Source organism: Bos mutus, chromosome 25, assembly GCF_027580195.1.
Source record: "Bos mutus isolate GX-2022 chromosome 25, NWIPB_WYAK_1.1, whole genome shotgun sequence".
Lineage (NCBI taxonomy): Eukaryota > Metazoa > Chordata > Mammalia > Artiodactyla > Bovidae > Bos > Bos mutus.
Genome location: NC_091641.1, coordinates 13,925,446 through 13,950,772, shown reverse-complemented (window position 1 = coordinate 13,950,772; position 25,327 = coordinate 13,925,446). Strand labels below are relative to the sequence as shown.

Sequence of the window (25,327 nt, the reverse complement as noted above, 5' to 3'; positions counted from 1 at the left end):
TGTTTTCAAGGTTTTTAATCATCTTTACTATCATTATTCTGAATTCTTTTTCAGGTAATTTTCCTGTTTCCTCTTCATTTATTTGAACTTCTGTGTTTCTAGTTTGTTCTTTTATTTGTGCAGTATTTCTCTGCCTTTTCATTTTTTTTTTAAGTTATTGTGTTTGAGGTCTCCTTTTCCAAGGCTTCAAGGAAAGTTGAATTCTTTCCTTGAAGAAGGTTGAATTCTTTCTTCCTTTTAGTTTCTGCCCTCCTAGGGCTGGTCCAGTGGTTTGCATGCGCTTCCTATAGGTGAGATTTGTGCTGAGTTTTTGTTTGTTTGTTTTTCCTCTAAAAAGGCTGAGTAAGGTGGTAATCCTGTCTGCTGATGATTGGGTTTGTATTTTTGTTTTGTTTGTTGTTTAGATGAGGCATCCTGCACAGGGTGCTTACTGGTGGTTGGGTGATGCCAGGTCTTGTATTCAAGTGGTTTCCTTTGTGTGAATTCTCACTAGTTGATATTCCCTAGGGTTAGTTCTCTGGTAGTCTAGGGTCTTGGAGTCAGTGCTCCCACTCCAAAGGCTCAGGGCTTGATCTCTGGTCAGGAATGAAGATTCCACAAGTGGTTTGTTATGGCATTGAGATTAAAACAAATATCCAAAAATGAGAAATCAGAGATGAACCCCAGATTAATGGCAGTTACAAAATCAGGCAAATAATAATTAAAATAATGGCATATACACATATACATATACACCCATGAGCATAGTGAAAACAGTCCAACAAAAATACAGTAGATTGATCTGGTGAACAAAGGAAATCAAAAAATATATTTACCAGTTAAGAACAAAACTAACTTGAGCACAAACTGGAAGACAAAACTAAAGCAAGGTGCCAAGTGGGGAATAAAGCAATGAAAACAAAACTAACAAGTATGTTTGAGAGGAGAGGAAAGAAATAAAGAATAGATATGCAAAGTTAAATAGACATAGATAAAGAAGATTTGTATACATTAAAGATTAACTGCAAGGGGAAAAGAACAGTAGGAAAGGCAAACAAAGGGATAAATGTTGAAAAAATATAATAGGTTAAAAAAATAAAAATTAAAATTATAAAAAAAAAAAGAGAAAAAACAGAACAAGAAAGGGAAAAGGAGGGAAAAAAAGGAAAACTCCACAGAACTGCAAAGCCCAATGTAGAGGCAGAGGTTTATAACAGTAGAAAATGTGACACAATATACACATATACATACGCACCCATAGGCAAAATCATAACAGTTCAACAAAAATAAAGTACAATAGATTGACCAGGTGAACAAAGGAAACCAAAAATTATGTCTACCAGAACAAAACTAAAGCACAAACTGGAAAACAAAACTAAAGCAAGGTGCCAATTGGGGAATAAAGCAATGAAAATAAAACTAACAAATATGTAGACAGGAAAGGAGAGAAAGAAAAGAATAGATATGCAAAGTTAAATAGAGGTAGATAAAGATTTATATACGTTAAAGATTAACTGCAAAGGAAAAAGAACAGTGGGAAAAGCAAACAAATAAATGTAGAAAAAATAATAATAGGTTTAAAAAAATAAAAAAGAAAGAAGAGGAAAACTCCATAGAACTTCAAAAGCCCAACGTAGAGGCAGAGGTTTATGGCAACAATTAAAAATATGACTGAGGAGAAAAAAAAGCTCAAAAGCTTAATAGGGGTTCTTAGTGCCAATAAAATCAGTAACTACAACAGAGGGGGAAAAACGGAAACCAGAAGGAAAAAAAATCCAAAAGAATCTACAGAACAAGTCAAAAAATAAGAATAATAAATGTTTTTCTTGAGTCACTGCTGTCAGAGTCCTTTCCCGAGCTGGGAATCACAGTCCACCTTACCTCTCTAGGATGCCCTCCAATACTGCTCATCTCTGGACCTGCTGTGGGGGCTGGTCAGATTCTAATCTGTTCCTACTCCTGTGTGTTCTTGCCTCCAGTGTCCACAGCTCTCAGAGGTAGTGCGTTTTCTTTTGTGGGCACTTTCAATGGCCTTTTGTATATTCCATAGACAGAGTCTGCTTAGTTGATCATGTGGATTTAATCTGCAGCTTGTACAGCTGGTGGGAAGGTTTTGGATTTGGATCTTTTTCCTTAGCCACGCTGCCCCTGGGTTTCAATTGTGGTTTTATTTCCACCTCTACATTTGGGTCATCCACTGGGGTTTAGCTCTTGAGGCTGCCCTGGAGGGCTCGGGTTTGCTGCTTTGGGGGCCAAGTGTGGAGGTGCTGCAGAGGCTTGGGTCACAGGAGGAGGAGTTGGCGGCTAGGGTAGCAGGAAATACAGTGCTCTAGAAGGGTATGGCAACCAGTCTTGGCCAATACGCTCCAGTATTCTTGCCTGGAGAACCCCCTCTCTGACAGAGAAGCCTGGCAGGCCACAATCTACAGGGTCGCAAAGAGTTGGACATTACCGAAGCGATCCTGTGTGCATAAACGCGACTATTTTGCCTGTGGCAGCTCTGCCTCAGTGAGAGTTGAGTGTGAAGGTGGTCCAGCTGTTTGGCTTGCGGGGACCCTGGCGGCACCAGGTGTGCAGGGCTACGGACTGTCTTCGTTGCAGAAGTTATGGCCCTATCAGAGTCTTTTGAGCCACTATGTAGCTGGCGATCAGAAAGCCTCTTTGGCCAGTCTTTCTCCATAGCTCCACCATTCAGGCACTTAGAGGGCTCCCTTACCTGGGGTCCTTCTCTGTTGTTCAGGGCATCAGGGACATAGAGGGCCCCCCTGCCCCTGACTGGGGTCCTACTCTGTAGTTCAGTGCGTCAGACATTTGATGGGCCAGCCTCTGTATTGTTCAGCTACCGATGCTGGTGTGTGGGGAGAGAGAGGCTGTAGACTTTACCCCCTACGCCACTCAGCAGTATCGCCTTGCTTCCATGGCTGCCTGGCTTTCCTCCACCAGCATTTCCCACCACGATCTCTTCCCTCACATCTCCGCAGTCGACAGCAGCCCTTGCCCTGGGATTGCTCCAGAATCCCTAAACTCCAGCTCCCAGCCACTGCCCCTTCCAGATCAGTGTTTCTGCCTGGGGTGTATATGGCTGCGGCAAGGACTGTCTGATTCTCATTCTGTTTAGGCTGCCACAGATCAGCTGTTTCACGCTCAGCCTTAAATGTTTCTCCTCTGACTCAGGCAGTTGCCCTTTTGTGGGGATCGGACCCCTGCTTCAGTTCCCCACCCGCCAAGGGCAGGTCCAGTCTTACTAACATTCCTGTTTTTTCCCCTAGTTCCTTCATCCTACTGAGTTTTTCGTGGTTCTATATATTCTTTTCCACTGGTCAGGTACTCCTGTCTGCTCTCAGCTGGTGTACTGCATGCACTTCTGTGTCTGAAGGTGTATTCCTGATGTATCAGTGGAGAGAGAGGTACTCCATGCCCACCTACTCCTCCGCCATCTTGTTCTCTCTGCTGCCTGTTTTTTAACCAGTTTTTTAAAATATAACTAAATTTTTTTTTTTCTTTTTGGCTGCACCACTTGGGATGCAGACTCTTCATTTCTTAACCAGGGATGGAACCTGCCTTCCCTGCAGTGCAAGGGTGAAGTCTTAACCGCTGGCCCGCCAGGGAAGTCCCTAACCAGTCACCTTTTATTGCGTGTTAATTCTCCATTACTATATGAAAGGATTCAGGGTGCTGGGCTAAGGTTATGGTCAGGAATGCAGAGTGCCTCTCTTCAGTGGTAGTTGCATAGCTGCTCATGTTTGAGTCCTTGTAGGAACTGCATTAGTTGAAAAGCTAGCACCATAGAAAGCCCAGTGATGCTCCCTTTATTCACATTGATGTACTTGTTTTAATACCAGTAGTTTCCCTGGTGGCTCAGGCGGTAAAGAATCTGCCTGCAATGTGGAAGACCTGAGTTCGATCCCTGGGTTGGGAAGATCCCCATGAGGAGGACCTTGCAACCCATTCTAGTATTCTTGCCTGTAGAATCCCCACGGACAGAGGAGTTGGTGGGCTACAGTCCATGAGGTCACAAAGAGTCGGATACGACTGACCAACTAAGCACACAGCCTCTTTGAAACACTCCAGCAGTGCCTTTATGGGTGAAATCCTACATCAGTATCCAGCTTGGCACTCCCCTAGTTTGACTTTCAGAAGCTTCTTCTCCTTCAGTAGTATGATTGATGCCATCTTGGAGTCCTGGCAGTCCACTCGACCAGGCTATGTGAAGTGCTGCTGCTTTTTTTAAATATGCATTCTCTGTGATGTAAAATTTTCCTTCTAAGCACTGTTTTCACTGTGTTCCACATACTTTGATAAGTTGTATTTTCATTTTCCTTTAAAGTATTTATAAGTTTTTTTCTTGAGATTTCTTTTTTGATCCATGTATTACTGAGCAGTGTATAGTTTAGTCTCCCAAGTATTTTGAGATTTTCTAGCTGCCTTTTTGTTACTGATTTCTAATTTAAATCCATTTTAGTCTGTGAGAATACCTTGTATAACTTCTCTTTGTTTTTTATAGCCCAAATGTGATCTTGTTGTTTGTTTCATTTGTGCTTAAGATGTGTGTATTCTGTTGTTGAGTGAAGTATTTTATAAATGTCAATTATACCCAGTTGGTTGATCATTATTTTTCTCTCAGCACTTGAGATGTTTTACTCTACTCTGTCCTTGCTGATATTCTTCTTATAGAATCTGCCCATTTCAATTAGAGACATGTTAAGCTCTCTAACAATAATGGTGAATTCATCTTTCTCCTTACATTTTTATCCTTTCTTTTCTCACGTTTTTTTGTAGGCACCTACACATTAAGAATTGTTATATCTCTCAGAGTTGAGCCTTCTATCATGAATATGGCTACTCTAGCTTTCTTTTGATTATTGTTTAACATGATATATCTTTCTCCATCTGTTTACTTTTAATATATATGTGTCTTCGTATTTAAATTGCATTTCTTGTAGACAACAAACAATTGGGGCTTGCTTTTTGATCACAGTCACTTTCTTTTAATTGGTGAGTTTAGACCATTGATGTTCAAAGTGATTTTTATCATAGTTGGATTAATGTCTACTATAGTGATACTATATATATATATAGTGATATAGTTTTCCACTCTTTTTCTGCCATTTGTGGTTTTAATTGACCATTTTATATAATTTGATTTTGTCTCCTTTCTTAGCATGTCAGTTATACTTTTTAGTGGTTGCCCTAGAGTCTTCAATATACATTTACAACTAATGTAAATCCACTTTCAGATAACACTATACCACTTCATGGGTAGTTCAGGTACCTTATAATAGCAAAGTATTCCTGATTCCTCTCTCTGTCCCTTGTATAATTGCTGTCGTTAATATCACTTATACATGCTGTTTAGTGGCAAAGTCACGTCTGACTCTTTGCTGTCCCATGGACTATAGTCCATGAGGCTTCTCTGTTCCTGGGATTCTCCAGGTAAGAATACTGGAGCAGGTTGCCATTTCCTTCTCCAAGAACTAATATTTAAGCATATATAATCAAATACATAGTTGCTATTATTATTTTGAGCAAATTCTTATCTGGTAGATCAATTAACAACAAGAAAAAAATAAAAAATTTTCTTTACCTTTTCTTACCTCTTCTCTAATCCTCTTCCCTCCTTTATATGGATCAGGTTTCTAACCATATCAATATCTTTCTCTCTAAAGAGCTTCTTTTGGCATCTCTTGCAGGGCAGGTCTACTGGCAACAAATTCCCTCAATATTTGTTTGTGAAAGTCTTTTACCTCTTCACTTTTTGAGGAATAATTTCACAAGATACACAATTACAGGCTGGTGACTTTTTTATCTCAGCACTTAAAATGTTTTACTCCATTCTACTTGCTTGCGTGGTTTCTGAAGAGGTCACATGTGATTCTTATCTTTGCTCTTCTATAGGTAGGATAATTAATCCTCTGGCTTCTTTCAAGAGTTTTTCCTTATCTTTGGTTTTCTGTTCAAGTCTCCCTTTCTTCCTTCTGTCTCTCTTTTTTCTTCTTACTCCCTTCATTTCCTTCCTTCCTCTTTTTTCTTCCTTTCTCCCTTTTTTTTTTTTGTAGTAGAATTTATTATCCTTGTCAGAAAGAATATTTGAAGAAATAATGAATGAAAACCCCAGTTTTCATGAAACATATGTATCTAAACATCTAAGAAATAGTGAACTCTAGGATAAAACCAAAAGAGATTCATTCCTAGACATATCATAGTCAAACTTTGAAAGATAAAGAGAACCTTTAAAGCAGGATGAGAAAAGGGCTCATGGCATGCAAAGATCCCCAATAAGAGGAACAACTGCATTTTCATTAGAAATCATGGATTCCTAAAAGGCAGTGGGATGGCATATACACAGTGCTGAAAGGAAAAAAATCAAACCTTTCATTGGGTTGACCCAAAAGTTAATGTTACAGAAAAACCTGACTGAACTTTTGGGCCAACCCAATATGCCTGTCAAAACTATCCTTCAAAAATGAAGGAGAAATGAGATGATCCCCCAGAACAAAAAGTTATAGAATCTGTCATCTGTAGAACTGCCTATGTACTACTGCCACGTCCAAGGTAAGAGAAACCCAAGTAAGATGGTAGGTGTTGCAAGAGGGCATCAGAGGGCAGACACACTGAAACCATAATTACAGAAAACTAGTCAATCTAATCACACTAGGACCACAGCCTTGTCTAACTCAGTGAAACTAAGCCATGCCCTGTGGGGCCACCCAAGACAGGTGGGTCATGGTGGAGAGGTCTGACAGAATGTGGTCCACCAGAGAAGGGAATGGCAAACCACTTCAGTATTCTTTCCTTGAGAACCCCATGAACAGTATGAAAAGGCAAAATTATAGAATACTGAAAGAGGAACTCCCCAGGTCAGTAGGTGCCCAATATGCTACTGGAGATCAGTGGAGAAATAACTCCAGAAAGAATGAAGGGATGGAGCCAAAGCAAAAACAATACCTAGTTGTAGATGTGGCTGTTAATAGAAGCAAGGTCTGATGCTGTAAAGAGCAATATTGCATAGGAACCTGGAATGTTAGGTCCATGAATCAAGGCAAATTGGAAGTGGTCAAACAGGAGATGGCAAGAGTGAACGTCGACATTCTAGGAATCAGCGAACTAAAATGGACTGGAATAGGTGAATTTAACTCCAATGACCATTATATCTACTACTGCAGGCAGGAATCCCTTAGAAGAAATGGAGTAGCCATCATGGTCAACAAAAGGGTCTGAAATGCAGTACTTGGATGCAATCTCAAAAATGACAGAATGATCTCTGTTCATTTCCAAGGCAAACCATTCAATATCACAGTAATCCAAGTCTATGCCCCAACCAGTAACGCTGAAGAAGCTGAAGTTGAATGGTTCTATGAAGACCTACAAGACCTTTTAGAACTAACACCTAAAAAAGATGTCCTTTTCATTATCAGTTCAGTTCAGTCGCTCAGTCGTTTCCGACTCTGTGCGACCCCATGAATTGCAGCACGCCAGGCCTCCCTGTCCATCACCAACTCCCGGAGTTCACTCAAACTCACGTCCATCGAGTCGGTGATGCCATCCAGCCATCTCATCCTCTGTCGTCCCCTTCTCCTCCTGCCCCCAAACCCTCCCAGCATCAGAGTCTTTTCCAATGAGCCAACTCTTCGCATGAGGTGGCCAAAGTACTGGAGTTTCAGCTTTAGCATCATTCCTTCCAAAGAACACTCAGGGTTGATCTCCTTTAGAATGGACTGGTTGGATCTCATTGGAGTCCAAGGGACTCTCAAGAGTCTTCTCCAACACCACAGTTCAAAGGCATCAATTCTTCGGTGCTCAGCTTTCTTCACAGTCCAAGTCTCACATCCATACATGACCACTGGAAAAACCATAGCCTTGACTAGACGGACCTTTGTTGGCAAAGTAATGCCTCTGCTTTTGAATATGCTATCTAGGTTGGTTATAACTTTCCTTCCAAGGAGTAAGCGTCTTTTAATTTCATGGCTGCAATCACCATCTGCAGTGATTTTGGAGCCCCCAAAAATAAAGTCATTATAGGGGACTGGAATGCAAAAGTAGGAAGTCAAGAAACACCTGGAGTAACAGGCAAATTTGGCCTTGGAATATGGAATGAAGCAGGGCAAAGGCTAATAGAGTTTTGCCAAGAGAACGCACTGGTCATAGCAAACACCCTCTTCCAACAGCACAAGAGAAGACTCTACACATGGACATCACCAGATGGTCAACACCAAAATCAGATTGATTATATTCTTTGCAGCCAAAGATGGAGAAACTCTTATACAGTCAGCAAAAACAAGACTGGGAGCTGACTGTGGCTCAGATCATGAACTCCTTATTGCCAGATTCAGACTGAAATTGAAGAAAGTGGGGAAAACCACTAGACCATTCAGTTATGACCTAAATCAAATCCCTTATGATTATACAGTGGAAGTGAGAAATAGATTTAAGGGACTAGATCTGATAGATAGAATGCCTGATGAACTATGGAATGAGGTTCGTGACATTGTACAGGAGACAGGGATCAAGACCATCCCCATGGAAATGAAATGCAAAAAAGCAAAATGGCTGTCTGGGGAGGCCTTACAAATAGCTGTGAAAAGAAGAGAAGTGAAAAGCAAAGGAGAAAAGGAAAGATATACCCATATGAATGCAGAGTTCCAAAGAATAGCAAGAGGAGATAAGAAAGCCTTTCTCAGCGATCAATGCAAAGAAATAGAGGAAAACAACAGAATGGGAAAGACTAGAGATCTCTTCAAGAAAATTAGAAATACCAAGGGAACACTTCATGCAAAGATGGGCTCGTTAAAGGACAGAAATGGTATGGACCTAACAGAAGCAGGAGATATCAAGAAGAGGTGGCAAGAATACACAGAAGAACTGTACAAAAAAGATCTTCACGACCCAGATAATCACGATGGTGTGATCACTGACCTAGAACCAGACATCCTGGAATGTGAAGTCAAGTGGGCCTTAGAAAGCATCACTACGAACAAAGCTAGTGGAGGTGATGGAATTCCAGTTGAGCTATTTCAAATCCTGAAAGATGATGCTGTGAAAGTGTTGCACTCAATATGCCAGCAAATTTGGAAAACTCAGCAGTGGGCACAGGACTGGAAAAGGTCAGTTTTCATTCCAATCCCAAAGAAAGGCAATGCCAAAGAATGCTCAAATTACCACACAATTGCACTCATCTCACATGCTAGTAAAGTAATGCTCAAAATTCTCCAAGCCAGGCTTCAGCAATAAGTGAACCGTGAACTTCCTGATGTTCAAGCTGGTTTTAGAAAAGGCAGAGGAACCAGAGATCAAATTGCCAACATCAGCTGGATCATGGAAAAAGCAAGAGAGCTCCAGAAAAGCATCTATTTCTGCTTTATTGACTATGCCAAAGCCTTTGACTGTGTGGATCACAATAAAGTGTGGAAAATTCTGAAAGAGATGGGAATACCAGATCACCTCACCTGCCTCTTGAGAAACCTGTATGCAGGTCAGGAAGCAACAGTTAGAACTGGACATGGAACAACAGACTGGTTCCAAATAGGAAAAGGAGTACGTCAAGGCTATATATTGTCACCCTGCTTATTTAACTTCTATGCAGAATACATCATGAGAAACGCTGGGCTGGATGAAGCACAAGCTGGAATCAAGATTGCTGGGAGAAATATCAATAACCTCAGATACGCAGATGACACCACTCTTATGGCAGAAAGTGAAGAGGAACTCAAAAGCCTCTTCAGGAAAGTGGAGAGTGAAAAGTTGGCTTAAAGCTCAACATTCAGAAAACGAAGATCATGGCATCTGGTCCCACCACTTCATGGGAAATAGATGGGGAAACAGTGGAAACAGTGTCAGACTTTATTTTTTGGGGCTCCAAAATCACTGCAGATGGTGATTGCAGCCATGAAATTAAAAGACGCTTACTCCTTGGAAGGAAAGTTACGAGCAACCTAGATAGCATATTCAAAAGCAGAGACATTACTTTGCCAACAAAGGTCCGTCTAGTCAAGGCTATGGCTTTTCCAGTGGTTATGTATGGATGTGAGACTTGGACTGTGAAGAAAGCTGAGCGCCGAAGAATTGATGCTTTTGAACTGTGGTGTTGGAGAAGACTCTTGAGAGTCCCTTGGACTCCAATGAGATCCAACCAGTCCATTCTAAAGGAGATCAGCCCTGAGTGTTCTTTGGAAGGAATGATGCTAAAGCTGAAACTCCAGTACTTTGGCCACCTCATGCGAAGAGTTGGCTCATTGGAAAAGACTCTGATGCTGGGAGGGTTTGGGGGCAGGAGGAGAAGGGGACGACAGAGGATGAGATGGCTGGATGGCATCACCGACTCGATGGATGTGAGTCTGAGTGAACTCTGGGAGTTGGTGATGGACAGGGAGGCCTGGCATGCTGCGATTCATGGGGTCACAAAGAGTAGGACATGACTGAGCGACTGAACTGAACTGAACTGAACTGAAGAACTGCCTACAACAAGTGCTAGTGGGAGTCCTTCAAGCTGAAATATGAAGGAACACTATATTCAAATCTGTATTTAGAAAATAATAAAGAACGTGGGTAAAGTCACTACCTAGGTTGACTTAGCACTGGCCAAACTGGTCCCTAGAAAAAGGAGATCTTCAGAAGATCACTTACTTCAAAACGGCAAAGATAAAGCCACACTGCTCCCTTCTTTCATTCAGTACATAATTTCTGAATAGATTAATGAGGTGAGATCTGTTCTAAATCTACTTAAGTAAATAGATATAGTGAATGAATGAATTAGTAGGGTTAATATTAGTCAACAGGAGTTACAAATTAAAACCATAGTGAGATACCCTTACATTTCCACCAGAATAGTTAATATTAAATGAGTAGGCAATACAGTGTAGGCAAGGATGTGAAGCAACTGGAACTCTTATTGTTAATGTAAAATAGTAAATTCACCTGTTACAGGTGTTTAGCAAAATATATGCCTCTCTTATGACCCATCATATTTCTCCAGGATACATACACAACAGTAGAAGTTATAAACTTAAGAAAATCACACCAAAAGACTTTACAAAATATACATAGCAGCACTATTTATACAAATAGCCCGAAATTGGAAATAAATCCAAATGTCCATCATCAGGGGAATAGGTAATGTGATATATTCATGTGATAAGATACTATTCAACAGAGAACAAATTGCTGATACAACATGATTGAATCTCACAAATACTGTGCTTTTCATAAAAGTCCAGACACAAATGAATTTATAGTGTGTTTTCATTTATATGAAGTTCAAAGGTAGATAAAACCGATCTATGTAGTAGTTAAAACAATGGTTATCATAGGGCTACTACTGTGATGTAACACAAAGAAGCCAGTTTGGAGTCTGGAAGTGTTCTTTATCTTATTCTGGATGGTGGTTATGCGGACATATTCATAAAAATTTAAGTTAAACACCTTATAAAAGTTACTGTTCTTGAAGTTCTACTTGTACTTGTGAAAGATAATAATTTAAAACTTTGAAGAAATATATATATCCTTCTTGCTCTTCAGTGTTATTTAAATAGAGGTAAATAATACATACAATTCAATCACTGTGTAAGAAAATTCCAACTACAGTTTTATTAATTCTAACTGCTAAAAGCCTGAAATTAAAATATAACGTATTAAAACAATTTACCTTTAGGAGATAAAAACATATACCTAATTCTAATGATGGATCTGCTGAGTACCCTATTTGCTTTTAGGTAATAATTAAATAGGGGGTTCCCAGGTGGTTCAATGGTAAAGAATCCATTTAACAATGCAGAAGACATGGGTTCCATCTCTGGTTCAGGGAGATCTCCTGGAGAAGGAAATGGCAACCCACTCCAATATTCTTGCCTGGGAAATCCCTTGGACAGAGGAACCTGCCAGGCTAGTCCATGGGATCATAAAGAATAAGCAACGACTTAGCAACTGAGAATGCATGCATGTAATAATTAAATATTTTATTCCTGAAGTCCAGAATAGACTAAGGACAGTTATTAGCAACCTTTAACGAACTTGTGTCTGTTATTTCATGCTGGAGGAACAAAGCAGAATGAACAAGTGAGGGAACTTTCAAGAAATGAAGTGCCACTGTCTTTACAACTACTTGTGGGCCATAAAGAAGAAATGAAATGTGTTCGTTTTGAAGAATGCAAGTCTGGCCAAACACCAGGATGTTGCTACACAGAGAAAACAACCAGGGACAAAACCACAACAGAGCTGCTTTCATCCCAGAATGTCAAGGAACTGAAGAATAAGGCCTGAGATATGACCAGGAACAGTGGAGAGGAAGGGTGATCGGGGAGGGGAGAGATTTTTTTATTTCTTGACCTTGTGCTAACTATTAATCTAAACCTAAAAATGCTGCTTTTATCTGAAGAATCAGAAATGGATTTATTCAATAAATTCTTATTGACCTCTTATTATGTGCCTAGGAGCCTGGTAGGTAGCAGTCCATGGGGTCGCACAGAGTCGGACACAACTGAGCGACTTCACTTTCACTTTTCACTTTCATGAATTGGAGAAGGAAATGGCAGCCCACTCCAGTGTTCTTGCCTGGAGAATCCCAGGGACGGGGGAGACTGGTGGGCTGCCGTCTACGGGGTCGCACAGAGTTGGACGCGACTGAAGTGACTTAGCAGCAGCAGGACTATTGTAGGCAGTTTATGTATAGCAACAAAAGAGGCAAAAAATCCTGTCCTTATGGAACATATATTCTCTGGGTGGGGGATAGCCCAGGAATGCATACACACATTATCATGCTGCAGTGAGCTTACATTAGATACCTATGTTTCTTGCTTAGCCTCAACTAAACATACATTATGGGACCTCTGGTTTAATGCTACTATCTGAGCCTCTTTACCCCTTCTAATGAAACCTTGCTCAGTACTTCAGTAGTAAAATATTCTTGTGTATGAATCAAGATTGATCTGTCCTGATAAATGATAAATAAGAAATAGACCCAAATTATATGGGAACTTAGGACAGTGGCATATCTTTCACGAAGGATTAATGGTATTGGATCCTAAAGTCAATGTAGCTAAGAGCTGAAATTAATAAAAGAGAAATAGTAGAAAGAATAAAAACCAAATTCGGTATTTGAGATGATCGATTAAAAGGTAAACCCTTTGCAGTATTGATAAAAGTCTAAGAGAGTAAATATATATCACATAAAGGATGAGAAAGGAGATATAATCACAGATATAAAAGAAAAGAATGTGTGAGAATGCTACATGGAAGGACTTTTGTAATAAATTGAAAGCCTAGAGACAATAGCTGATTTTTCAGGATAGATGGAGAACTTAAATAGGTTGACTAGCTACAAAGAGCTTGAAAATGTGACTAAGAGATACCATTAAAAACGTTGTGAATGATCAAGAACTGAATTATTTCTAACTTTTAAAAAACAGATGAACCCAAGCCTGTTTAAATTAATTTAGGTCATAGAGAAAAAATTGGAAAACTCCCCAGTTCATTTTATGAAACCATGATTTAATGACAGAACCCAACAGAAGTTACAGAGAAGAAAACCTGACACCAATTATCTTATACACATTGATGCCAAAATCATAAATATTAGTAAACAAAACTCAGCAGTGTATCAAAACTGATAAGCAATTATCATCAAATAGTTTTCATTTCAAAAATGAAAGAATGGTTCCTATCAGAAAATCTATTAAATCACTATATCAATAAAGAGAAAACCAAATGATCATATCATTCAATGCTGAAAAAGCTCTTGGCAAAATTCAGTTGTCATTCATTAAAAAAACTTAAAGAATAGAAATCTACTTGAATTTCACCTAAATGTTTTTCCTGAGCACCTATCATGTGCCAGGTAATGTTTTACAAGCTGGCATTGTATTTGCATGCTAAGTTGCTTCAGTCATGTCCGACTCTGTGCTACCTTATGGACTGAAGCCCACCAGGCTTCTCTGTCTATGGGATTCTCCAGGTAAGAATACTGGAGTGGGTTGCTATCCCTTCTCCAGAGGATCTTCCTGAGCCAGGGATCAAACCCATGTCTCTTATGTCTCCTGCGTTGGCAGATGGGTTCTTTACCACTAGTGCTACCAAAGTTCTACATGCTGGGGTTATAGCAGTTAACAAAACAAAATAACAAATCCTTTTTTTCATGGAACTTACATTAGCATTTGGGAGTTACCCATAAAAAAAATAGACAAGTTAAATGTCTCTTTTGTCAGGTAATAAGTGCTCAGGGCTTCCCCGGTGGCTCAGATGGGAAAGAATCCGCCTGCCATGCAGTAAACCTGGATTTGATCCCTGAGTTGGGAAGATCCCCTGGAGGAGGGCATGGCAACCCCCTCCAGTATTCTGGCCTGGAGAATCCCCATGCACAGAGGAATCTGGCAGGCTGCAGTCCATGGGGTCACAAAGAGTCAAACATGACTGAGCAACTAAACAGAGCACAATAAATGCTAAAGAGAGAAAGCAGAAAATAGGTAGTTGCCAAGACCTGGGGTGTAGGAATAGAAGGAAGTCTTTATCAGTAAGGTGACAATTTGAGCAGAGCCCTGTGGGAAAGCAAGAGCAAGTGAACGAAACACAAAAATTCCTGCCTTCATGAGAGGAGGCACCAAAACTCTATACTACATAAAAAAAAAAATAGTATATTAGGAGGTTATAAACGCGGAAAAAAGATCAGAAGAATGAAGGGGACCATGACCTAGGAGATTTTGAGGGGCGGGTTGTATTAGTAGTTAAATAGAGTGGTCAGGGTATGCCTCATTGAGAAGGTGAGATCTGAGGAAAGTCTTGAAGAAGGTGAGGTACTTAGCTAAGTGGATATCTGGGGAGTGTTCCAGGCAGAGGAAACAGCCTCTGCAAAGATGCCAGTGAGGAGATGTGTGGCCTAGGCAAGCAATTGCAAAAAGGTCAATGGGGCTGAAACAGGATAGATACGGGAGTATGTAAAAGTCAGCTTATTTTATGTAGGGCCTTGCAGACCATCATAAGAACTATTTAAAAGTTAGTTTAAGGGAGACTTTCCTGGTGGTCCTGTAGCTAGGACTCCATGCTCCCAATGCAGGGAGCTGGGATTATATCCCTGGTCAGGGAACTAGTTCCCACATGCCACAACTAAGACCTCATGCAGCCAAATAAATGATAAATACTTTTTAAAGTTAGTTTAATAATTTTAATAAGGCAGACACCCTTCTAACTATCACCAATATCATGAAATTGGACTGTTAGTTAGTCCAGAAACCTTTCCATGTACCCTAACTCAAATCTTCTCTTTCCCCACCAGACTATCCACTACTCTGGCACTTTTATAGAAATCACCTTCTTATGTTCCTTTATAGTTTTAGGAACTATATATATACATCTATATATATTATAGAGATGTATATATATATATGTATGTAAATATACATGTCTATATATTATAGTCTCACTCATTAAAAGTAATTTAATGTGTCTTTTAAGTTTCTTTTAATCTAAAGGTTTCCAGGGAGTTCTCTGGTTGTTCAGTGGTTAGGACTCTGTGCTTTCACTACGGTAGCCCGGGTTCAGTCCCTGGTCAGGGAACTAAGAACCTACAAGTGGTGTGGCATGCCAAAAACATTCTTTACCATACATTTTATTTTTTTAAGAGCTTGAGTCATTTAGCCTGTAAAGTTAATAATCTGAATTTTGATTATTGCAAAATTTTTTCAGTCAAACTGCTGATTGTTCAATATATTCTTTTTTTTATGGTACTGTGGTTTATCATTTTATTTATTTATTTTTGGCTGTGCTGGGTCTTCGCTAATGCTCAGGCTTTTCTCTCATTGCAATGCGTGGGCTGCTCACTGTGCTGGCTTCTCATTGCAGAGCACAGGCTCTGCACGAGGGCTCAATAGTTGGGGTGCACAGACTTAGTTGCTCCACGGCATGTGGGATCTTCCTGGGCCAGGAATAGAACCTGTGTCTTCAGTGTTGGCAGGCAGATTCTTTAGTGCTGAGCTACCAGGAAAGCCCCAACATATTCTTCTGATTCTGTACTTTGTGCAAATTGGCAGTTGAATCCAAAGGCTCAAGATCTGTAGAAATCTGATTTGGCAAGGCCATCATTATGTGTACTTTTCTTTCTTTTTGTAATTTTAGCAACCATTGGTCTTCAGTGCCTGGATTCATCAATTTTTTGGATCTTGCAAAATTTTTGTATTCCAATTCAGATTTCTGTTTTTTAATTGGAAAAATTTTATAACAAGATACCTTCTTGTATCTTTTATTTGGTTTTCCAGGGTTACAGTTCATATAGGAAAAAAGCATGGTAAATACTTGATTCTTATTCTTTTTTTCCAAAACAGATTGTTTAATGTACATTCTTAGCATCTTATTTTTTATTTTTATCTTTTTGGTCACACTGTGTGACATGTAGGAACTTAGTTCCCCAATCATTTTATAGTACAGAAATTGGCAAACTGGCTTGCTACCTGTTTTTGAATGACCTGTGAGCTAATAATGGTATTTTGTGTTCATGTTCAGTCACTCAGTCGTGTCTAACTCTTTGTGGCCCTATGGACTCTAGCCTGACAAACTCCTTCTGTCCATGGACTTTTCCAGGCAAGAATATGGAAACCCATTGCCATTTCCTACTCGGGGGGATCTTCCCGACTCAGGGATTGAACCTTCGTAGGTGAATTCTTTACCACTGTGCCACTTGGGAATCCCCAGTAATGATATTTACTAAGTTTTAAAAGGTTGTAAATTTTTTTTTAAAGGAGGATGTACAACAGAGAATGTGGCTTGAAAGTCACAAAACATTTGCTGTCTAGTCTTTTACAGAGAAAGTTTGGTTTGCCAACTTATGCTCTAGTAGATTCTTCAGAAGGTGTCCATGGAAACAACATTCCCTGAGTCCTTAATTTTGATAACAGTTTCTCTGTGCCCTTTATACCTGAAAGTCAGTTTTGCTGGATATAAAATTCTTGGCTTAATTTTCTTCTATGTAAATGTTAAATAGATTCCTCCATTTTCTTCTGGTAACAAGTGTTGATGTTGAAAAGTCTGATAATCTAATTTTGATTCTTATTCTTTATTTGTACCTTTAATTTTACTGGAACATGTCTTGATACTCATCATTAAAAAGCAGATATTCTCAGATAGACCATGTACATTGTCAATCATGTAGTTAAATTTTTTTAAAGAGTGTCTTCTTTGAATTTTGGTTTTTAGTATTTCTGAACTTTCATTTTCTACTTCCTATTATTCATATGCTGAGTTCCGTTTTGTTCTTTATTTGACCTTCATAATTTGATCACTTTGTCTTGAATTTTTTCTCTTCATTAATTTTTTATTTTTTAGTATTTCTTCTATTTCCAGTTTTTAAATTAATTTAAAATTGGAAAACATTTAAGTCTTTTGAAAGCATTATTCTATTTCACTTTTAATATCTTTTAAGAGTATCTATTTTATTTCTTTTTCTTTCAAGATTAGTCTTCATTTATGAAATAATCTTTTTTCATTTCTGATTTTCCCGAGTTCTGTCACTTCATTTCTGAGTTTTTATACTTATGATTTATATTGTTCTTTCCTATCTTATATCGTTTTTAAATGTCTTTTAGCTGTTTAAAAATAATAAGTTATGAGGTGTGTATACACACACACACACACACATAAATGGCTGAGTCCCTTTGCTGTCCACCTGAAACTGTTACAACATTGTTAATCAGCTATAATCCAGTACAAAATAAAAAGTTTTAAAAAATGCAAAAAAAGTCATGTTTACGCTAAGAAAAAACTTAGTAAGTTACAGACTTCCCTGGTGGTCCAGTGGCTAAGACACCACACTCCCATTGCATGGGGACCAGGCTTCAATCCCTGGTCAGGGAACTAGATCCCACATGCTACATCTAAGACCTGGCACAACCAAGTAAATCTTTTTTAAAAAATAAAATAGTAAGTTACAGTTTTAATATTTTGTGGCCATGTCTTTCTGACTGCTTTTCCTTATCCATAGGGATGTTATTTCCTTTTTTCCTTATAATAAAAAAAAACCTTGAGATTTGGTCTTGTATTTTCTTGTTGTTCATTTGTACATAAAAATAATTTTCTTAAACTTTTAGAAGGAGTAATGGTTCAGGATATCTTTATCAATTGCACAGATCACTCTCTTCTCATTTTTTGGTACAGTATTAAATGGCTTGCTTTACTGAGATTCCTGGCTCTGTACCCCTCTGTCAAAGGTATCTGAACTTGCTCAGTCCTTTGTCTCTCTCCCTATTCTAATTCTTCTCCAGAAGTTGCCCTTCATTGTGATGCCCTGTCTTGGATAGGACCTTTGGCTGGTTGGTTTTAAGAATTCATTTTTCCCAGCCTACTGATCCCTTTCTCAACTTACGAGGGCCTCTTACTCTGATCTTTTGGTTTGGGTGAAACCCTTCCACTTTAATGTTTCAGACTGGTCTGTTCTGGTTTTCAGAGTACGGCTATCTTTCATATGCCATGTTGCTTCCCTCTCTTTCCTCCCACAGAAACATTGCTTCTATGCAGGTATTGTGGCTGTGCTGGCTGTTTCCACACTTGCATTTGGGGGTTTGTGGGGCTACTTTGTTACCTACTTTTGTTTTAAATGTTGGTTATGGGGTTTTGGTTTTGCTATCTGGTTTCTTGTTTTTAGGGAATATTTGGCAAGATGAAACAATATTCTGTGGTTTCTCAGATTCCCTCTCATTTGCAGGATGTGGATTCGGAATACTTGACATTGGCGGTGGGGGAATGGGTGGCGTTTGCAGGATTTTGAGTAGAAGAGTGACAAGATCTACCTTATATTTTTAAAGGCTCTGTCTGCTTGTGTAATGAGAATAGACCACAGAGACATAAAGAAAGAAGCAGAGAGACTTAGAAGAATATGATAGAAATCCAGGCAAGAGACAGTGTTGGCTTGAATCAGGAGTAGCAGTGACATTAATGAGAAGTGATCATATTTGATACATTTTAAAGGATAGTTGACAAGCTTTTCTGATGAAGTGGATGTGGAGTATGAGAGAAAGAGAGTAGTCAAAAGACAATTCCACTTTTACTTTGTGTTATCCTGCACAGCCAGAAGAATCGAGCTGCTTTTGACTGAGATGGGGAGGGCTATTGAATTTCTGTTGTGTACACATTTAAAAATCCACTTTCACAAGATATAACCTGAACACTTTCTAAGAGTGAAATAGACTTTGAAAACATGACTTTTAATGGTGTTTCATCTTTTTACTGTATTAAGTCTAGCTGTGTGGATTATGTTACCCTTTTACCCATTCTGTTTTGCATGTCCATTCCAGCCCTGATGCTTTAGTCCAGAGGATTTGGTTTCCTGTAGTAGTTGCTGCATATCATAATTCAGACCTGTGGTTTGGCAGCCCGCCTAGCTGTAGGGTTTAACTAAGATGCGTGGAAGCTCCATGCTTTTAAAATGAGTGTCTTGGAGAATAATGTTCATCTCAGTCATTCAAAACTTTGGCACTGTCTCCATTCCCCGAGGAAGAATGCCTTCCACTGTGAATGCTGCAGAGTAGGGGAGCCTGGACAGTTAAGACTCCTGCTTCAAGCTCCTCACCTGCAGATTCACAGATATCTTGCCTTGCCTTGCAGTGCTGTGCCTGGGATGTGGGTGTTGAAATATGTATGATTCATAGATATCTTGCCTTGCCCAGAGTCACAGATACCTTGCCTTGCCTTGCAGTGCTGTGCCTGGGATGTGGGTGTTGAAATATATATCTGTCAGGCTCTGTTTTATGGCCCCTGTGAGACTAGAGGGTATGGGAGTGAGAACTAGTTTATACTCAGGTACCCTTCAGGCCTAAGTGTTAGTTAACTTCTGGAAGGACTGAAGGAGTAAAGGATATTGGGTGAACTCCATCCTGCCTGCAGATTGTTGTCTGGAGAAGAAAATTCGATTCTTTGGAGGAAGTTCATAGCTCTCAAATAACTGTTTTCTTTTTACAAATATTTATTTATGTTTTTATTTATTTATGCTTGGCTGCTCTGGGTCTGTCATTGCTGTGCGCAGGCTTTCTCTAGTTGCAGCAAGCAGGGGCTACTCTCTAGTTGCGGTGTGTGGGCTTCTCCTTGCTGTGGCTTCTCTTGTTACAGAGCACAGGGTCTAGACACACGGGCTTCAGTAGTGGTAGCACACGGGCTTAGTTGGAATCTTCCCAAACCTGGGATTGAACCCCAGTCCCCGACATTGGCAGGCAGATTCTTAGTCACTGGACCACCAAGGAAGTCCTAACTGTATCCTTTTGAACAGAGAATGACAAACTTTTTCTGTAAAGGACCGGACATTTTTGACTTTATAGGCCATATAATGTCTCTCGTAACTGTTCAGCTTTGATGTCAGCACAAAAGCAGCCATAGATAGTATAGAAACAAGTGGATGTGGCTTTGTCCCAATAGCACTTTGATTTGTAAAACAAGAAGCAGGCCAGATTTGGGTCATAGTTCGCTTCTATGTTCGCTCAGAAGTAACACTTCTGAGCAGTGTTACAAACTGTGTCTCAGGCCCAACTTCCAAGTCCTCATTCTTACCATTACATCTTGCTGCCTCTTAGAAAAAAAGGCAGACTAAATACCTAGAAACCATGGAAAGAGAGAAAAAAAATGAGCCAAAAGGGATGATTTGGAACTACAAAGCAATTCTCTGAGTTTAAGAGTGGGAAGTTTGTGTGGCTCCCCAACCAGCAGTGACCTCCTGGAGGATTGGGATCACTCTGTCTCTTGTTTTTCAATTTATTTTCTATTTTATTTTCCCCTATCCTATTCATCACACAACAAATGTCTTTCTTGAATCTGGTAAGTACAAAGTAAACAGTATGTTTCTTTCCTCCTTCATCTCCCTCTCCACCCAAAAGCTGCTCCAAATACATCCTTAGCTCTCCTTATGTGTCGCTCTCTAATGTACCAGGCTCTCAAGTGTGTGAAAGTTGATGTGGTCCTTCTTGAGGAAGGCTATCATGAGACCACCACCCGCCACAGACCCTCCGTGCCATTAAGGTACAGTCTTAGATTGGGGTTGATGAATTTTTTCTGCAAAGGGCTGGATAATAAATATTTTAAGTCTGGGGAATCGTATAGTCTTTTTTTTTCTTTTTTCTTTTTTTAATGTTTGGCTGCGCTGGGTCCTCATTACCACGCACAGGCTTTCTCTAGTTGAGATGAGACAAGCCGGGGCTACTCTGTAGTTGTGGTGTGTGAGCTTTTCCCTACAGTGCTTCTCTTGCTGCAGAGCGCTGACTCAGTACTTGTGCATGGCACACTATTAGTAGCAGTTGTTGTCTCGCAGCATGTAGAATCATCTTGGACCAGGGATCAAACCCGTGTTCCCTGTATTGGCAGGCAGATTCTGAACCACTAGGTGACCACAGGGAGGTCCAGCCACAGGGCTTTACCTCAGCTACTCAGCTCTGCCGTTATGGCACAGAAGCAGCCATGGACAGTATGTGAACAAATGAGTGTGGCTGTGTTCTAATAAAACTTTAGAAATCTGAATTCCATATGATTTTCACATTTTATAAAATACTCTTTTGATTTTTTAAAAAAGCATTTAAAGTATAAAGCCCTTCTTAGCTTGAAGGACAGATAAAAATGGGCAGTAGGACTGGATTTGGGCTGTGACCCATAGATTGCTGACATTTGCCCTAGCTGTTGGTAATTTATGCTGACTCATGTCCCATTCCAGGAGAAGAATGGCCTAGTTCTGTTATGTACAGTCCCATAATATGATTTCTAACCTCTGACATCACATTTATCATGCTGCATATTAATCATGTATATGTTTATCTCTCTTAAGGGACTCTGAGCTTCTTGAGAGGAGGGCCATAACCTCATGTTTGCATCCTTAATATCTAACACTTGACACATAATGGGCTCAAAAAATATTTAATTTGGATTTTATGCTCAACAACATAAAATGCCATTACTGCTCCTTTAAAGAGAAGCACCTGATCACTATGCAGTAGGCCTTCCCAAGTTCTTCCCCTTAAGAAGTCCATAGCAACTGAAAGGTTGTTGTTGAATCACGCGAAGACACCAGGATTCTTGGCCCCCGGAGGAGAAGAATTCAATCCGGGGCCAGAGACGAGGCTTGATCGCTCGGAGCTTTTGTGTAATGAAGTTTTATTAAAGTATAAAGGAGATAGAGAAAGCTTCTGACATAGGCATCAGAAGGGGGTAGAAAGAGTACCCGCTTGCTAGTGTTAACAATGAAGTTATATACTCTCCAATGAATCCAAAGAATGTCTGGAGGTTGTAAAGACCTCATCAGACCTACTCCCATAATTTACATTTTAAGATAACACTGTCCTCAGGCAAGATACATCCTTGTAAAGACCAGGTCTACTCCCATAATTAACATTTTAAGATAACAGAAGGTTGAATCCAAAGACTGTCCTTAGGCAGGATACATTATTGTTATATAATCCTAAGGAATGTGGAAAAAGAAAAAAGTTTGTCCTTTCTTCCTCCTTGAGAATTCCAGACCCCTCTCTCCTTGGGGACCCCTAGACTCCCTATCAACCTGCCTAGGAACTGACTCTCTCACAACTGCATTCATTACCAATGGAGCTTGTGACTCAGTGGTTACATAACAAAAAGCCTTTTCATTTTAGAATTCTGTCTGTCAGACAGGAGATGGTTGAACTTTATCTGTAAATCATTTATGCAATCATAATAAATAATGACTTTCACTTTTCTTCTGAATCAGTGCTACAATCTGGATACAAGAATAATAATAGCTGTTTTTTTACTGAATACATACTACATTTCAGTCTTTTAGTCAGCTCTAGTTTTCCTTTAGACTTTTGGAAACTTCCTGACTACTAAAAAAATTTATCTCTTCTCTTTTGTTCCCTACATCTGAAATGAAACTAAGCAATAATACTTAAGCTTTCCCTCTATGTTGTCTATTGATCTCTCTATTAGTGAATGATAACATTGTATATTCAGTCCTTCAAGTCAAAAATGAATTCATCTAGACTCCTTTCTCTCCTCCCCATATCTAATTGGCCACTGTCTTATCAGTTTAAAAAAATCTGTGCAGATTCTTTTCTTTCCGTCTCTATGCCATTTACAGTAGTTGAAGCTTTAATCATTTCTCAGTTCTTTCAGTATATAGTTGAACGTCTTCACTGGTTTTTCTGACTGCAGTTACCTCTTCCTTCAATGTACTCTTCCCGTAGTTATCAATATTGAATGCAGATAAGGATGATCTGGTCTTGTCGGTTCTGTAATAAAATCTGGTCTTGTCAGTTCGGTAATAAAAACCCTTATATCATTCCCCATCATTTTCAAGATAAAATCAACTTCCCAATCATGACATATAAGACCCTATCTATGTACGACTTCATTGGTTAACACAGATGTGTTTTAGAATTCAGAAATTTTTGGATGCTAGAAAGGTCATTTGATGTACGTAACACATAACATCCTCTGTGCATTCTAGGTCAGCACTCTGTAATCAAGTACATATTTCTGCATCAAAGACTGATTGTTTACTCCAAGAAGAATAAAGACTATAAATAGGTTCTTATCAGTTCAGGTTTTGCTCCCATATGAGTTACAGGAAAATGTTTAGTTTTGGAAACCTTTTGGATTTCAGGATTTTGGATAAGAGACTGTGGCCCTATATATCCAGTGGTCTGTTGGAGCTGGATTGCCTCAGCTGTTTGTTGTTCAATTGCTGAGTCATGTCTGCCTCTTTGCGACCCCATGGACTGCAGCACGCCCGGCTTCTCTGTCCTGGAGCTTGCTCAAATTCATGTCCATTGAGTTGGTGATGCCATCCAACCATATCGTCCTCTGTTGTCCCCTTCTCCTGCCTTCAATTCTTTCCCAGCATAGAGAAACCTTTTTTGTGCATCTCTTCTCAGCTCTGTGGTTGATGACATAGTAGGAGTATTTACACCGTTGCATGCATGTGTGTTCATTGTCACTCAGTTGTGTCCAGCTCTGTGACCCAATGGACTGTAGCCCACCAGGTTTCTTTGTCCATGGGATTATCCAGACTGGGTTGGAGTGGGTTGCTAATTCCTTCTCCATGGGACTTTCCCTACCCAGGGATCCAACCCACATCTCCTACTTCTCTTCTTTGGCAGGCAGATTATTTACCAGTGACCCACCCAGGAAGCCCTTTTTAATAAAACATTGCCCTCCTTATATTCTAGTGGAAGGATAAGATAGTTGGACAGGGAAGCCAGCTACTTAAATGCAGGGAAATTAGGAGACTTTTGTAGTAATCTGGGTGAGAAATGATGGTGACATGAACTAAGGTTAGTGGCAGTAAGACCAGTGGGAGAGATTTTCCTACTCAAAGATAGAGCCTCCAGCACTTGAATAATTTGGGAGTGATCTTGCTTTCTCCCTGTCCCATCTGAGATCTCTGGGTTTGCTTGGTAGACAGGTGGTGGTGCCATTTATCAGGATAAGATGTATATGAAGAGAAGTAGATTTTGAACAAAAGATGAGGGGTTCAGTTTTGGACCACCTTAGTTTTTGGGTGTGTGCAGGGTATATGGGTAGGGTGACCATATAATGTCTCATACAAACTTGGACGTTTATGGGTGTGAGTGTGATGTGCTGTTCATCATTAAGCTGGGGGCAGTTGATTTAAATTGGACCTGTCCTAGACATACTAGGATGTTCTTCACTCAGGTAAAAAAATATCAAGAAAAAATCGTAGAGATGAAGCCATACAGGGAAAATGCATAGAGTGAAGAGAGCATTGGAGTCCTGGAGAAATTTTTGAGAGAGAAAAAAGAAGGTGGCCATCAAGACAGGGAGGAAACCTGGGTTTAGTGGCCTCACAGAATCCCAGGGAAGAATCATTTTATTTTCTCTTGTGTATTTTTGAAGGAGTGTAGCCCCTTTGAGGGATTCTTTATTAGATAATGTTTATCTTCAGTGAGAGATTGAAAAAGGAAAAGGTTTTTTTTTAACCTTTTATCAGAATACTGTGAATGACTTCTAATGTATTATGATATTAATATAAAACTCTTTTAGGCATTTTTTTGCCACTTTTATTTGATAGTCATTAGGCCTAAATCTGCTAGTTCAGATCCAATTTAAATACAGATGTCTTTTTATATTATATTTTGCCCTAATGTTATGAGTTTTTGATCAAACATAGTATCACTATAGGCTTAAAGTAAATATCTAGGTCAAGATTTAGAACACATTTATTTTGTAATAGCAAAAGTCATAAAAGCACTTTTCTTCCTTAAAAAATAGAGTTCTTTAGGAAATCAACAAAAAAATAAGACATAGGAATCTTTTGCATTGTTAGTGGATAGTGGTTGACTATTTTCCCCCTAATATTTTATTATGAAGAATTTCAAACATACAAAAAACTGAAAGAATTATATCCACTAGCTAC

The 25,327-nt window shown here is 39.5% G+C and overlaps 1 protein-coding gene across 1 annotated transcript in view; it reads left to right on the top strand.

The window, feature by feature from the left end:
* Nucleotides 1-25,327, top strand: part of TPST1 (tyrosylprotein sulfotransferase 1) — a 106,304-nt gene that overhangs the window by 54,568 nt on the left and 26,409 nt on the right. The window lies entirely within an intron of this gene.